The sequence below is a fragment of the Callithrix jacchus genome, chromosome 7 (genome assembly GCF_049354715.1).
Source record: "Callithrix jacchus isolate 240 chromosome 7, calJac240_pri, whole genome shotgun sequence".
NCBI lineage: Eukaryota > Metazoa > Chordata > Mammalia > Primates > Cebidae > Callithrix > Callithrix jacchus.
Genome location: NC_133508.1, coordinates 47,018,924 through 47,034,405, shown reverse-complemented (window position 1 = coordinate 47,034,405; position 15,482 = coordinate 47,018,924). Strand labels below are relative to the sequence as shown.

General features: G+C 51.7%; 1 protein-coding gene across 1 annotated transcript in view; it reads left to right on the top strand.

Moving 5' to 3' along the window:
- LOC118143124 (uncharacterized) overlaps nt 1-15,482 on the top strand; it is a 54,580-nt gene that overhangs the window by 30,014 nt on the left and 9,084 nt on the right. The window lies entirely within an intron of this gene.

Genomic DNA, 15,482 nt, shown 5'->3' with positions numbered 1-15,482 from the left:
AGATGGGTTTCGCCATGTTGTCCACGCTGGTCTTGAACTCGTGGGCTCAAGCGATCCGCTCACCTCGGCCTCCCAAAGTGCTGGGATTACTGGCAGGAGCCACTGCGCCCGGCTCAGAGGCTGCTTTGTTACCCTGCCTCCCTGTGCCAACCCCAGTGCAGTTGTTAATGAGCTCCTTCATGACTCCAGGAGTGTGCTTATTTCCTGTGGCTGCTGGACAGCTTAAAGAATTCTCTCACAGTTCTGGAGGCCAGAAATCTCAAGTCCAGCAAGGCCATCCTCCCACTGGAGGCTCTGGGGAGGAAGCCTCGCTTGTCCCTTTTTAGCTTTGGTGGCTGTCCCAGCATTGCTGGGCTGGTGGCTGCGTCACTCCGGTCTCTGCCTCTTTCAGTGGCCTTCTCTTTGAGTCTGTGTCTTCTCTTCTTCTGTCTTGTTTCCTTCTGCCTTGGTTTCCTAAGGACACCTGTTTCTAGAACTCACCCAAATCATCCAAGATGGTCTCATCTCAAAATCTTTTTTTTTTTTTCTGAGACAGAGTTTCACTCTTGTTACCCAGGCTGGAGTGCAGTGGCGCGATCTCGGCTCACCGCAACCTCCGTCCGCCTTCTGGGTTCAGGCAATTCTCCTGCCTCAGCCTCCTGAGTAGCTGGGATTACAGGCACGCGCCACCATGCCCAGCTAATTTTTTGTATTTTTAGTAGAGATGAGGTTTCACCATGTTGACCAGGATGGTCTCGATCTCTTGACCTCATGATCCACCCGCCTTGGCCTCCCAAAGTGTTGGGATTACAGGCGTGAGCCACCTCGCCCGGCCTCAAAATCTTAATCAGCTCTGCAAAGACCCACATGCTCTGGTTGCAGGGATTTGACGTGACTGTCTCTCCAGGGTGTCTTTCAGCCTACTGTAGTGAGTGACACAGTGAAAGGGTTAAGAACAGTGCCTGACGCATAGTGGGGCCGCTGTGGATAATTGCTCTTGCTGCTGTTTTTGGATTACGTCTCATCCTTTCATCCATTCACTGGGTATCCAGATATCGGCCCTGGCTCCCCATCATGCTAAGTGCCAAGAGGGATAAAGCGAAGTGAGGCACCCTGACCCATGGGGGCCTGATGCTCCATGTTTCTGAATATCTGAGGTCCAAGAGTACAGTGGACTCTCCTGGCTGAGCCCACAAACCTGCCACACTTAAGGTATTGTGACTTTGGGATGTGGCATTCCTAATTGCAAGCAGCCACCCTGCCAAATAACCTTGTGAAAAGTCCAAATCATTGTCACCTTATGAATTAGGTATACTCTACCGGGCATGGTGGCTCACGCCTGTAATCTCAGCATTTTGGGAGGCCAAGGCGGGTGGATCACTTGAGGTCAAGAGTTCAAGACCAGCTTGGCCAACATGGTGAAACCCCCCTCTCTACTAAAAATACAAAAAATTAGCCATGTGTGGTGGCAGGTGCCTGCAATCTCAGCTACTTGGGAGGCTGAGACAGGAAAATGGCTTGAACCCAGGAGGTGGAGGTTGCGGTGAGCCGAGATTGTTCCACTGCACTCGCCCGGTGAAATAGCAAGTTTCAGTCTCAAAAAAAGACAGTCTGAAATGGAAGCATGACTCCTTGCAGTTACAGTTTTTTTTTCTTTCTTTTTTTTTTTTTTCTGAAATGGAGTATCACTCTGTCGCCCAGGCTGGAATACAGTGGCTGGTCTCAAACTCCTGCCTTATGATCCACCAGCCTCGGCCTCCCAAAGTGCTGGGATTACAGGCATGAGCCACCGCACTCAGCTGCAGTTACAGCTTTTAAAGCCCTTTCCCATCTGCTGCCTCACCTGTGTTGTCGGTGCTGATGATAGACCAAACACCTGGGGCTCAGCCTGCTCGTTGAGCTCTTGAAGGATTGGAATGTGCAGTCCACTGACTGAGTGTAGGCTGGCCGGCAGCGCTGCCTGTCTTTTTTTGCCCATTCCTTCTCCCATGCTTTCTCAACAGACCTTTACTGGCACCCCCTGTGTCCTGTCTGCTGGGCTAGATGCTGGGAGCTGACACTGGTAGGAGCTGCCACTGAGTCTGGTGAGAGGGGGGTACAAGCGAGTCGGCCACCATGATGCGGGCACTGGGAGTGCATAGCTGAGTGAGGGAGGCTGTAGGCACTTAACCAAGGCCTGAAGGACAAGTGACAGTTGGTTGGTGAAGCTGGAAGGGAGGGGCCTCAAGGCAGAGAGACCAGCCTCAGAAAGCCCCAGGGGATAGAGCCAGCATCTGAGCAAGGAGGGCCCTGGCTTATGAGCTCAGAGACACCTCCCCTTCTGCCACCTGCCTCCACCCAGTCTCCTCCAGTGAGCTGATTTGTGGCTGAAATTCAACCATCAGAGCTTCATTCTTTTGGCTTAAGCCAGATAGAAAATGTATTCTAGTCCTGGCACAGTGGCTCAACCTATAATCTCAGCACTTTGGGAGGCTGAGGTGGGTGGATCACCTGAGGTCAGGAATTCAAGACCAGCCTAGCCAACATGGTGAACCTCTGCAAAAATACAAAAATTGGCTGGGCGCAGTGGCTCATGCCTGTAATCCCAGCACTTTGGGAGGCCCAGGTGGGTGGATCACGAAGTCAAGAGATTAAGACCGTCCTGGCCAACATGGTGAAACCCCGTCTCTACTAAAAAAAAACAAATACAAAAATTAGCCGGGCATTTGGCATGTGCCTATAGTCCGAGCTACTTGGGAGGCCGAGGTGGAAGAATTGCTTGAACCTGGGAGGTGGAGGTTGCAGTGAGCCGAGACTCATGCCACTGTGCTCCAGCCTGGTGACAGAGCAAGACTCTGTCTCAAAAAAAAAGAAACCCCACAAAAATTAGCTGGGCATGGTGGTGGGGTGCCTGTAGTCCCAGCTACTTGGGAAGCTGAGGCAGGAGACTCTCTTAAACCTGGGAGGTGAAGGATGCAATGAGCCGAGATCACACCATTGCACTCCAGCCTGGGCAACAGAGCGAGACTCCTCTGAAAAAAAAAAAAAAAAAGAAAAAGAAAATGTATTCCATACTCAAATGCAGAATCTTCTGAAGATCATCTCTTGTAGCACCAACCCCTTTCACGTCAGGGCATCTGGTTTCACCCAAGGGCAGGTTTTGCTATGAACCAGACGTCAGGTAGGGTTGAAGACACTAAGTGCTTAGAGGTGTGGTTGGAAAGCAAAGCATCTCTATGTGGGGACAGAACAGAGAGGACAGCACTTGGTGGTCCACACGTGTTCCTTGGGCCAGATGTGGGTTATCCCACCACACTCAGAAATCAGGTCCTGACACTGCTTTTTTTTTGTTTTGAGACAGAGTCTCCCTCTTGTTGCCCAGGCTGGAGTGCAGTAGCGTGATCTCGGCTCATTGCAACCTCTGCCTTCCGGGTTCAAGCAATCCTCCCCTGCCTCAGCCTCAGTGGGATTCACACTGGCTGCGAGTAACAGAGCCAGAGGTGGGAGCCCAGAGCTCTCATGGGGAGAGGAGTAAGGAGTTGAGGCCGCAGAAACACTGCTTCGGCCTGAGGTGGAGGCCCAGCTGTCAATGGAAAATTCGATGGCAGTTCTGAAGGTTGGGAAGTGGGTGATAAAGTGGGTGTGCGGGGGCCGTTCCAGGAAACTGTGCCTTGTGTGCATTGAGAGCAGGTCAGGTGGCCAGGAGGCTCCAAGCTTAAAGCTGCCAGGTGGGGCCAAGTGTGTGTGTGTGTGTGTACGCGTGTGTGTGTTTTTTCAGACAGTGTCTCGTTCTTGTTGCCCAGCCAGGCTGGAGTGCAATGGCGAAATCTCAGCTCACTGCAACCTCCACCTCCCGGGTTCCAATGATTCTCCTGCCTCAGCCTCCTGAGTAGCTCAGATTACAGGCATGCACCACCACACCCGGCTAATTTGTATTTTTAGTAGAGACGGGGTTTCTCCATGTTGGTCAGGCTGGTCTTGAACTCCAGACCTCAGGTGATCCTCCCACCTTGGCCTCCCAAAGTGCTGGAATTACAGGCATGAGCCACCGCACCTGGCCTTTTTTTTTTTTTTTTTTTGAGGCAGAGTCTGACTGTTGCCCAGGCTGGAGTGCAGTGGCTCAGTCTCAGCTCACTGCAATTTCTACTTCCCGGGTTCAAGCGATTCTCCTGCCTCAGCTTACCGAATAGTTGGGATTACAGGTATGTACCACCACGCATGGCTAATTTTTGTATTTTTGCAGAGATGGGTTTCACCATGTTGGCAAGGCTGGTCTTGAACTCCAGACTCCCAAAGTGCTGGGATTACAGGAGTGAGCCATCACAACTGGCCGGGCCAAGCATTTCCGCAGTGACTTTCCTCCTTGTCAGCAACCTCAGAGGCAGGCAGTGGATCCAGAACCTTGTCTTGATGCTAACAGCCTCTCCGTGTGCCAGTTGCAGTGGTGTCCAAGCTCCAGGAAAGCAGTTTCTATTTTCACCCTGGAGGAAGCGGCTCCTGCCTGCCTGCCTAGTGGTTCACATCTCCTGTTCTTTGCTCAGACTTCAAACGGGGGTTCCAGGTTCCGCTTTCCCAGGGTGCATTGATGACCTGGTGCTTCCCCACATCCACCCTCTCTCCCGAGGAAAGGCCTTGGTCTGAGGGGATGGGCAGTGGCAGTGGGCCACCTACTGGGGGTGGGGTGCAGGCAGGAGGCCTAGGGGTGTCAGATGGGCAGCCTCCCTCTCACAGGGGCTTCTGGCTGGAGCATGGACTTGTTTCTCTCATTTCCTGAGATTTGCTGGAGACAGGTGTTTGCTTAGTGCCGTGAGCTGTTTCCTATGGCCTCTGTCCCTTGGCTGATTCAGAGTCGCACTTGGGGTCGGTGTACCAGCGTCTGGTGACCAGGATCAAGGACACATAGATTTGCAACCTCGACTGCAGTTCAGGAGTTTCCTAAGCAGGCAGGGCTCTGTTTCCTAACAAAGAGGGTGTGGATACGAGATATTCTGCCCTTATTCTGATTTTTTTCCTAATGTTCTTTTGGATTTATAAAATAAGTAATAATACTCATAAAAAATCAAACGGGCCAGACGTGGTGGCTCATGCCTGTAATCCCAGCATGTTGAGAGGCTGAGGCTGGAGAATCTCTTGAGCCCAGAGGTTTGAAATCAGCTTGGCCAACATAGTAAGACTTTGTCTCTAAAAAAATTGTTTTAAGCTGGGCGAGATGGCTCACACCTATAATCTCAGCACTTTGGGAGGCCAAGGTGAGCGGATCACGAGGTCAGGAATTTGAGACCAGACTGACCAACATGGTGAAACCCTGTCTCTACTAAAAATACAAAAAAAAATTAGGCAGGTGTGGTGACACATTCCTGTAATCCCAGCTACTTGGGAGGCTGAGGCAGGAGAATCACTTGAACCCAGGAGGTGGAGGTTGCAGTGAGCCGAGATCATACCACTGCACTCCAGCCTGGGCAACAGAGCAAGACTCCATCTCGAAAAAAAATTGTTTTAAAAATTAGCCAGGTTGCCAGATGCAGTGGCTCACACCTGTAATCCCAGCACTTTGGGAGGCTGAGATGGGCAGATCGCCTGAGGTCAGGAGTTCAAGACCAGCCTGGTCAACATGGTAAAATTCCGTCTCTACTAAAAATATAAAAAATTAGCCAGGTGTGGTGGTGGTGCACACCTGTAATCCCAGCTTCTCAGGAGGCTGAGGCAGGGGAATTGCTTGAATCCGGGAGGCAGAGGTTGCAGTGAGCTGAGATCGCACCACTGCACTCCAGCTTGGGTGACAAGGGCAAGACTCTGTCTCAAAAAAAAAAAATTAGCTGGGTGTGGTATAGTGGTGCACACCTGTGGTCTCAGAAGCTGAGGTGGGAAGATGGCTTGATCCCGGGAGGTCGAGACTTTGGTGAGCTATGATCATGGCACTATGCTCCAGCTCAGGGGACAGGACCAGATCCTGTCTCAAAAAAAGAAAAAAAAAACGCTGGGCATGGTGGCTCATGCCTGTGATCCCAGCATTTTGGGAGGCCGAGGCAGGTGGATCACAAGGTCAGGAGTTCAAGGCCAGCCTGACCAACATGGTGAAATCCCGTCTCTACTAAAAATACAAAAATTAGCTTGGCCTTGTGGTGCATGCCTATAGTCTCAGCTGCTCTGAAGGCTGAGGCAGGAGAATCGCTTGAACCCAGGAGTCTGAGGTTGCAGTGAGCTGAGATTGCGACACTGCACTCCAGCCTGGGGGACAGAGCAAGACTGTCTCAAAAAAAAAAACAAACAAAAAAAAGCAGTTCATACGTAGATGTAGTTAATAAGCAGGGCCTATTTCTGTCCTGCCTTTTCCCCAAGTTCCCAAACTTGACCCAAATCAGCCCTGGGGGCATGTATCCTGGTTCACTCACTTTTTAGAGATGGTTTCTGTTAACTATTTATTTGCTGAACTTTGTGGCTGCTCAGAAAATACTCCAGGGAATGTAATGTGCGTCTATTTCCAGAGCATCAGTCTCAGCAGGGCTGGTGCCTGGCCAGGGTCTAGACCCTGCACCTAAGGGCCTGCTGTGGAGCAGCAGGAATCCTGGCTTTCCCCAGGTCCCCCAGACAGGCTGCTGTCACCTCTGCCTGGCTCTGGACTCTGGGGGCTCCCCAGATGATGCACGGCTCTCCCTCCCCCGGCCCCTCATCGGGGACAGGTGGCCTCTGCATGTTCCACTGGTCTGGCAGGTCAGGAACTCAGAAAGACTGCTTTAACAGTGGGTGAGGCTTTTATGTATTCAGGTGAGACTAAGAATGTGAAAGCTCATTGTCACCTGTAAAGCACCTGCCAGTCTGCTGTGATGATGCTGAGAACTGTTATCATTCCTTCTTGCTCCTGTCACTTCACTGTGGGATCTTGAGAGCCAGAGCAGCAGAGGAGAAGTTCTGAGGGTCTAGAAGCTTCAGCAAAGGGCTGGTGCAGCCCGGGGCAGCCACTCAGGGTCAGCCATGTGGGGGCAGCCAGGCAGTTTTCCCAAGCTGGGGTCTGTGCCCAGAGGACCCTCCAAAGATGCTGACCCCGTGAAGCCTGGCCTCACCCAGGGAGGAGCTGTCACCACTGTGGCCTTCTGGGCTATGGGTCATATCAGTTACCAAAAAGAACCATTTCCCAGGACTTCCAAGGAAGAGAGAGAGAGCTCTCAGTGGGTGAAAATGGTTTTTCAGTGGCAGTGGTCCTGACATTTGGGGCAGGATAATTTTTGTGGTGGGAGCTGCCCTGTGCACAGTAGAATGTTTAGCAGCATTCCTGGCTTCTACCCACCAGAAGCCAGGAGCACTCCCTACCCTTCAATTGTGATAATCAAAAACATCTGGTTTTTTTCTTTTTTTTTCGAGACAGGGTCTCTGTCACTCAGGCTGGAGTGCAGTGGTAGGATCTCGGCTCACTGTAACCTCTGCCTCCTAGGTGCAAGGGATCTCCTGCCTCAGCCTCCCAAGTAGCTGGAATTTCAGGTGTGTGCTACCACGCCCAGTTAATTTTTGTATTTTTAGTAGAGAAGGGGTCTTGTCAAGTTGGCCAGGCTGGTCTTGAACTCCTGTCCTGACCTCAAGTGATCCTCCTGCCTCGGCTTCCCAAAGTGCTGGGATTACAGGCATGAGCCACCACACCCGGCCCCAAAAATGTCTTTAGACATTGCCAAATGTCCCCTGAGTGACAAAATCATCCCCCAAACTGCTGGGTTAGAGGCTTTGGAGATGGACTTCTTGTGACCACTGCTTCACCACTGTACTCTGCCTCTCACTTGGGTGCAGTTTCCTTTGTTCCTTTTCCAAAAAGCTGACCTCATCAGGCAGTTTGTTTGTTTCGTTGACTCACCCGTCTAACCACAAGCTGCCTTCCTCCTCTGGGGGATCCCAAATGACTTATCATGGGACTTTGTATGTAAATTTTAAAGATACTTTTCTAGTAAATCAGAGGCAGAAATCCTCAACTTGTTTTTTAGCAGCCTTGGTAAATACTTCCTTAAAGTGTTTAAGGGCGCGCCGCACTCCTGCTGGCGGTCTAATTGTGGACATCTTTGTAATTCGGTTCTCTGCAATCACCAATATTTCCCTCTAATTCGTTTGGGTCTCAGCCTAGTAACTAGCGGATGATCTAAGGGCCAGGGCGGTCTGAGTTGGCTACTGCATGGGGGATTTTCTTAAGGCTTTTGACGCGGGGACTAGTGTGGGAGGAAGGCAAAGGCCTGGTTGTTTATGAACAAGGAGGAGTCGGGTCCCAGGATGGAGCCCTTTGGGGCCACTGTCCCGGGTCCTACCCCTCTTCTGCACATCAGGCCCCTTGGGCAAGGCCCGTGTGTTTGCAGGTCCGTCTTGGGGCAGCAGAGCAAGTGCTGGCTTTGAGCAGGGGGGTCACTTTCAAGCCTAGTGCTGTTCCGAGGGGTAGACACAGCCCTGAGGTCAGTGGCTGAAGACCTGCTGGACCACGCTCAACAACAGTTAGCCTTCTCTTGACCCTCGGCCGTGAGCAAGACGGTACCCCGGGGGAGAGGAGGTTGGGCTCTGTCTGAATTCCATCACCGGTCCTCTGCTGTCTGCTGGGCTCCTTGCCCTGCTTCGTTGCCTCCTTAGGAAGATGAGTTCGGTTTCCTAGGAAGGACTTTACATCTTAGCATCCACCGTGCATTCAAAACACAAGTTATCAAAAGACCACAGGGCACGACAGTCCTGCTCTTGGCCTTGCTGTTTCTATTCTGCATGGCTCCCAGAGGCTTGGCTTGATTGGCAGCTTAGAAGCACATGATTGAACTTGAGCAGTGGTTGAGACTCAGAGTCTGTGATCTCATACCCAGGCTGTGCTGTGTGCTCGGTTGTTCAGTATGAGCCTGACAGGCATCAGGGGCCAGGGAGTGAAAGGGAAGAGAAGCCAAATCTGGCTGCAAAGGGCTCTGGGTCGTGGATGGCAGGAAGATGGTGGTTTTGCCACTAGACCTGATGCCACCTGCCCCACCAGCTGTGCCCATCAACACCCTGAGTAATACCTCAAGCCCCAAGCTGGACAGGACCCCAAGTGTTGGGTGATCCTTCCTGAAGGATAGGGACCGGAGGGTTCAGTGGGCCTGCGTGTACTCAGAGCAGAGTTCTGGGGGTGGCTGCAGCAACTGGCACTGTTTCTTTGCTCTCAGGCTGTCCTCCGTTGCCTTTACCTGTGCTGGGCCCTGTTCCGGATTCCAGTGTCCATGGTGGCTGGTCTGTCGACTGCTGGAGGAAAGCCACTTTCCCAAAATAGCCACCTGGAGGGAAAGAGCAGCCCTGGAATTTGACCCTGACGATTACCGGGACAGGGCTGCTGGCCCCACCTGGCCTGACCTCCATGGCATCACGGAAGGACTGTGGGGTAGTTGTCGGGGCCAGAGTCCCCTCCCCTCTTCCTCCTCCCTTTCTTCTTCCCTTCTGCCTGCATCTGGCTTGAAATTTCAGTGACACTGGGGAGAGATGCTCCTGTGCGTGTCCAGCTGGGGGGCAGGTCACGTGGTAGGAGCAGAGAAGGGAGGGCACTTCTGTGCCAGCACCTCTCGGCAGGTGAATGCACACCTATGGAGGGGCCGAGTGCTGGCAGCGAGCCTAGCTCCCTGTGGCTGTGCCAGGCCCAGAGGCGGGCAGCGAGCCGAACAGGTCAGACAGGTGGAGCCAGCCCCGGCAGCTGCAGGGCCAGAGCTGACATCCGATCAATCCCGAGGTCCTTCTTCAGCCTACAGAGCAGGTAACCCACCCTTTTCTTTCTTTCTGCTGGTTTAATTCACTGACAACTTTAGGGAGCATCTACAACTTGAGAAAAAGGCCGTTGGGACTGGGGGCAAATCACGAATTTGTTTGGAGAGGGACTTGTGGCGTTTCGTGTGGAGGAAATTCGGCCTCAGCCTTAGAAAAGCATTTCTAGTGTTCAGGTCTTTGATTCTGAAAAGCCGGTTTCTCTTGGAGCCTGGGTGCTGGATGGCAGATTGGGGAGTCGAAGTCCAGAAGCCATGAGAGTTCTCCTGTGACTGCCAATGGAACGCCCATGGGAGGCTGTAGTCAGGTGCCTGTTTGCCTCCATAAGGAGGGGTTAACGGGAGAGAGGATGGTCGGGGACTGCTCCGTGACAGGACTAGGCTGTCTGGGTGAAGACCTCCCAGCTCCTACTCAGAGAAACACATGGAGGGCTGGGCTCCCTCCAAAATTTAAATTTATGCTGCAGCCCCTTCCTGGGTCTGGATTTTACTTGGAAATTGTTTGAAGTTTTGAAACTGCCTCTCCTGGTAAGAAGACTCTATCTCCTGCATTCTTGCCGGCTCTGTATCGTGGCCAGTGATGGTTCCCTTAGACAGATGTGTGGGGGATTTCTGGGATGAGAACAGGAAGAAAAGGAGTCTGTTCGGTGAAGAACGAGCCCAGGACACCCCATCTGAAACTGAGACTGCTTTTGCCCAGTTTGGCATCGTTGAAAATGCATTTGCGCTCTTCCACGAACCAGGCTGTGCCTTCTTCTATCTGTTCCCCTATATGGAACATCACCCCAACACTTTACTGGGAAGGGGAGGGGAAAGAGCAGATACGTGACTTGTCTGAAACCCCCTGTGCCTGGCGTTCTCTGCAGGGACAGGACAGACCCCTTTGTGACAGAGATGCTGTTTGTTAAGTGATTTGCTTTAAAAAAAAAAAAATTCCAAGGTAATTAATGATGACAAAGTTGCTTAGACTATGGCATATACCGCTTAGGATTCCTTCATCTGCAAGTACAAGAAAACCTTACTTAAAATGACTTTATCAGGACAGTAAACATTGTTTAAGGCCAGGTGCAGTGGTTAACAACTGTAATCCTAACACTTTGGGAGGCTGAAGTAGGAGGAACCTTTGAGCCCAGGAGTTCAAGACCAGCCTGGGCAGCACAGGAAGATGTGGGGTGTCTCTATGAAACAAAATACTCCATCTCAAAAAAAAAAAAAAAATTAGCCAGATGTGGTGGTATGCACCTGTGGTCCCAGCCACTCAGGAGGCTGAGGTGGGAGAATCACTTGAGCTCAGGAGGTAGAGGCTGCAGTGAGCTGGGATTGTGCCACTGCACTCCAGCCTGGCAAAAGAGCAATGCCCTGTCTCAAAAATAAAAAGTAATAGACCAAGTAGTCCAGAGGTAGGGCAGCTTCAGGACAGGTGACATCCAGGGGCTCACTAATGTCAAGGACTTTGATTCCTTCTGTGTCCCTGCTCTGCTGCCCTCATCCCACTGGCTTCATTGTGCCTGCCAGCTTCCCTCCCATTCGGCTCCTCCCGAAGTTTCTCATTCTGAGTGGGGAAGCCTTTCCCAAAGCCCCTGCTGACTTTCTCACACACCTTATTGACCAGAATTGGGTCTTGTGCCCAGCTCCAACCAGTCACTGGCAAAGGAAGGGATGACCTTGAGGACTTCATGAGGTACATGGCCAGGGGAGATGGGAGGGTTACCCAAACCAAATCAGGGTCTGTGAGCCAGGGAGAAGAGAGGGCGTGGATTTGGGGCAGGCAATCAACAGCATGTGTTACATCCAAAAATTTTAATTTACTCAGATTCTTAAGCGATTTGGGGTAAAATGATTATCCTTACTCCTCAAATGTGTGTATATATATATATCTCTCTCTCTCTTTTTAAGAAATTCTTGCTGGGCGCGGTGGCTCACGCCTGTAGTCCCAGCTACTCAGGAGGCTGAGGCAGGAGAATTGCTTGAACCTGGGAGGCAGAGGTTGCAGTGAGCCGAGATCACGCCACTGCACTCCAGCCTGGCACCTGGCAATGGAGTGAGACTCTGTTTCAAAAAGAAAGAAAGAAAGAGAGAAAGAGAGAAAAGAAAAGAAAAGAAAGAAAGAAAGAAATCTTCTTGCTGTGCACAGTGGCTCATGCCTGTAATTCATGAGAATTATACTTTGTGAGGCCAAGGCAGGTGGATCACCTGAGGTCAGGAGTTCAAGACCAGCCTGGTCAACATGGTGAAATCCCATCTCTACTAAAAATACAAAAATCAGCTGAGTGTGGTGGCACAAGCCTGTAATCCCAGCTACTTGGGAGGCTGAGGCAGGAGAATTGCTTGAACCCGGGAGGCAGAGGTTGCAGTGAGCCAAGACCCTGCCATTGTGCTCCAGCCCGGGTGACAAGAGTAAAACTCCATCTGAAAGAAAGAGAGAGAGAGAGAGAAAAGAAAGAAAGATATTCTTAATGCAGTGGTAATTTTTAGACAATTCCAGCATCTACTCTTCACCTTTCACTGCCCAGGGAGACCATCCTTCCCAGTAAGCAGCTGGGCTGCTACTTTTTCGGTGTTTGAGCCTTTTTTTCTTTTTTGAAATGGAGTCTTGCTCTGCTGCCCAGGCTGGAGTGCAGTGGTGCCGTCTCCGCTCACTGCAGCCTCCTGCGTTCAGTCGATTCTCTTGCCTCGGGCTCCTTGAGTAGCTGGAACCACAGGCATGTGCCACCACGCCTGGCTCATTTTTGTATTTGTTAGTAGAGATGGGATTTCGCCATGTTGGCCAGGCTGGTTTTGAACTCCTGTCCTCCCACCTTGGCCTCCCAATGTTCTGGGATTACAGGCGTGAGCCACCAAACCTGGCCTTTTTTTTTTTTTAATGAACCTGCTGCCTCCCAGAGTTGGCTGCTTAAGGCTCCATCCATAAGAATGAGAAAAAGGGAAAATCAGAGTCCTAAATATTAAGAGGTGTGAGATGAATGAGTCTCTCATTCTGCAAATGGCAAAGGCAACAGGCTTCTGGCTGGTGACCCCAGAGACAGCAAGGCTCTCTCCCATTCATCCAGGGGTGCTGTGGGGATCTGCAGAGGGACAGCATTTGAACACATCACCGACAGGGCAACTAGCGACTTGCTGCAGTTTTCTCTTGTCTCCTGAGGACATGAGGGTGATGGCTCCCCACCCGGCACAGCTGGTGAAAGTTTGTTCCCGTAGCCACGGACCTGTCAGTCACTTTTGAGGCTTAAAACTTCCAGGTCTTTCTTTTTGGGCCTTTTCCCAACTGCCACTTTTATCTCTGCCGTGGCTCCAACCTGGACGGAGCCCGAGGCAGATCTGGATGGAGCCGCTGAAGCCCTCTTAGCCACCAGATTCTTCCAGGTCAGGCCAGAGCTGCTTTTGTTGTCATTGTTGTTGTTCTTTGAGAGAGTCTCACTCTGTCACCTGGGCTGGAGTGCAATGGCATGATCTCGGCTCACTGCAACCTCCACCTCCTGGGGGGTTCAAGTGATTCTCCTGCCTCATCCTCCCTAGTAGCTGGGATTGCAGGCACGTGCCACCGTGCCCAGCTAATTTTTTGCATTTGTAGTAGAGACCGGGGTTTTACCATGTTGGCTAGGCTGGTCTCCAACTCCTGACCTCAAGTGGTCCACCCACCTTGGCCTCCCAAAGTGCTGGGATTACAGGCATGAAACCCAGGCCAGGGTTTCAACAGGAGATGACACGGGGAGAACAATTCCTTCCAGCGGGCTCTGAGCTGGTGTTACACATTCGCAGCCTCCTCTCGAAGCCTGGGACACCGGCTCCTCCACAGCACAGTCCTCGTTCCACCAGGACCGGCACTTCACTCGTACTCTAGTTCAAGGGGATTAGAGGGAACAATTAAACTACCCTGCAGAGTGAGAGAGGAGGGCTCTCTGGAGATATTTTTATTTTTTATTTATTTTATTTTATTAATTTATTTATTTGAGATGGAGTTTCGGATCTTGTTGCCCAGGCTGGAGTATAATAGCGTGATCTTGGTTCACTGCAATCTCTGCCTCCTGGGTTCAAGCGATTCTCCCACCTCAGCCTCCTGAATAGCTGGAATGACAGGCATGCACCACCACGTCTATCTAATTTTCTTTTTTGTATTTTTAGTAGGTACAGGGTTTCACCATGTTGGCCAGGCTGGTCTCAAACTCCTGACCTCAAGTGATCTGCCCACCTCGGCCTCCCAAAGTGCTGGGATTACTGGCATGAGCCACGGCACCCGGCCTATTTATGTTTTTAGAGACAAGGTCTCGCTCTGTCACCCAGGCTGGAGTGCAGTGGTGCAATCATGGCTCACTGCAGCCTCCACCTCCCATGTCAGGCAATCCTCCTGCCTTACAGGCATGCACCACAATGCCTAGCTAACTTTTTAAAATTTTTTGTAGAGATAGCATCTTGCTATGTTGACCAGACTGGTCTTGAACGTCTGACCTCAAGGGATCCTCCCTCCTCAGCCTCCGAAAGTGGTGGGAATAATAGGTGTGAGCCAATGTGCTGGGCCAAGATATACTTTTAAATGAAAAGATACCGGCCCAGCCTTACCCAGTTTCTTTCGTGAAATTGGATTTTCTTTCTGAAGCCATCACCTGTGGCCCCTAGCTTAGCTGTGCTGGCCTTTAACCTGTTAGAGGACATTAAAGCAATCTCTTTGCCCTCATATAGGCATATTGTGTTTGGATCAGAGGGATGTCTGAGGTTTCATCTGCTCATGCAGATGGTGCCAGCTGAGCTGTGCCTTTTGGTCCAGGTGACCTGCAGAACAGGCCTCTCCAACACAGAGATCCTTGGGGTGTAGTTATGTATGAGGGGTCTGCCATGTGTCCACTGTGCATTAGATGCTGTGGGGGAAACGGGAGCAGAGGGTGAGGTTGTGACCCAACACACCCCAACCTGATGTTCGCTGTCTTGGTGGAAGTGCACCCTCGAGGAGGGGCAGGGGTGTATGTGGCTTTGTTTTGTTTGGTTTTGTTTTCAATGTATTTACCAGTTCCCACTGCCAGGCTTCTAGAACAGTCTGGCAAGAGATCCCTCCACCCCTAAACATGCTGTGGCTTCCCATTGCTCCTAAAACAAAGGTGAGTTCTTCATGGAGGCCTGCAAGGCTGCTCACCTCTCCCACCTCACCTGTCCCCGCCTCACCTGTCTTGGTTACTTCAACACCCTGGCCTCCTCGGCAATTTCAGCCACCATGTGCCCCTCCCCGGCTGCCGATCCTCCCTCTCCGTCCTCCCTCCCCGCTGCTGATCCTCCCTCCCCAGCTGCTGGTCCTCCCTCCCCATGCCCTACTTCGCCCACCCTGACACCCGTGGTGTGACGTGTTCCGTTACCCTTCTCTGACCTCCTTGATGAGGACACAGGGACGATGTCCCAGACCACCTTCTCCTCTGGGAGAGAAGCTGGGAGTCTTCCCCGCTGCTGCTCATTGTAATTTTGCCCAGCTCTGATTTCTTACCTGTGTCCGTCCCCATGGACATTAGATTACCCAAGGCTCAGGACACCTGTCTGTCCCTCTGCCATGACTTGAGAACACCCAGCACAGTGTCCACGGTCAGAGGCTCTCGGTGGCTGAGTGTTGGATGTGGAGGGACCATCATGCTTCTGGGAGATGAGCTGTGGGGCTGGGGACATTTCCAGAATGAATCTCCACATCCCAGCGATGCCGAGGGCTCCTGCGTTCCTGGGAATCATACCGTCCGAGGGCTTTGGTACCAGAATCAACTTTTTCTTTTCTTTTCTTTTTTGTTTTGAGACAGAGTTTCATTCTTGTTGGCCAAG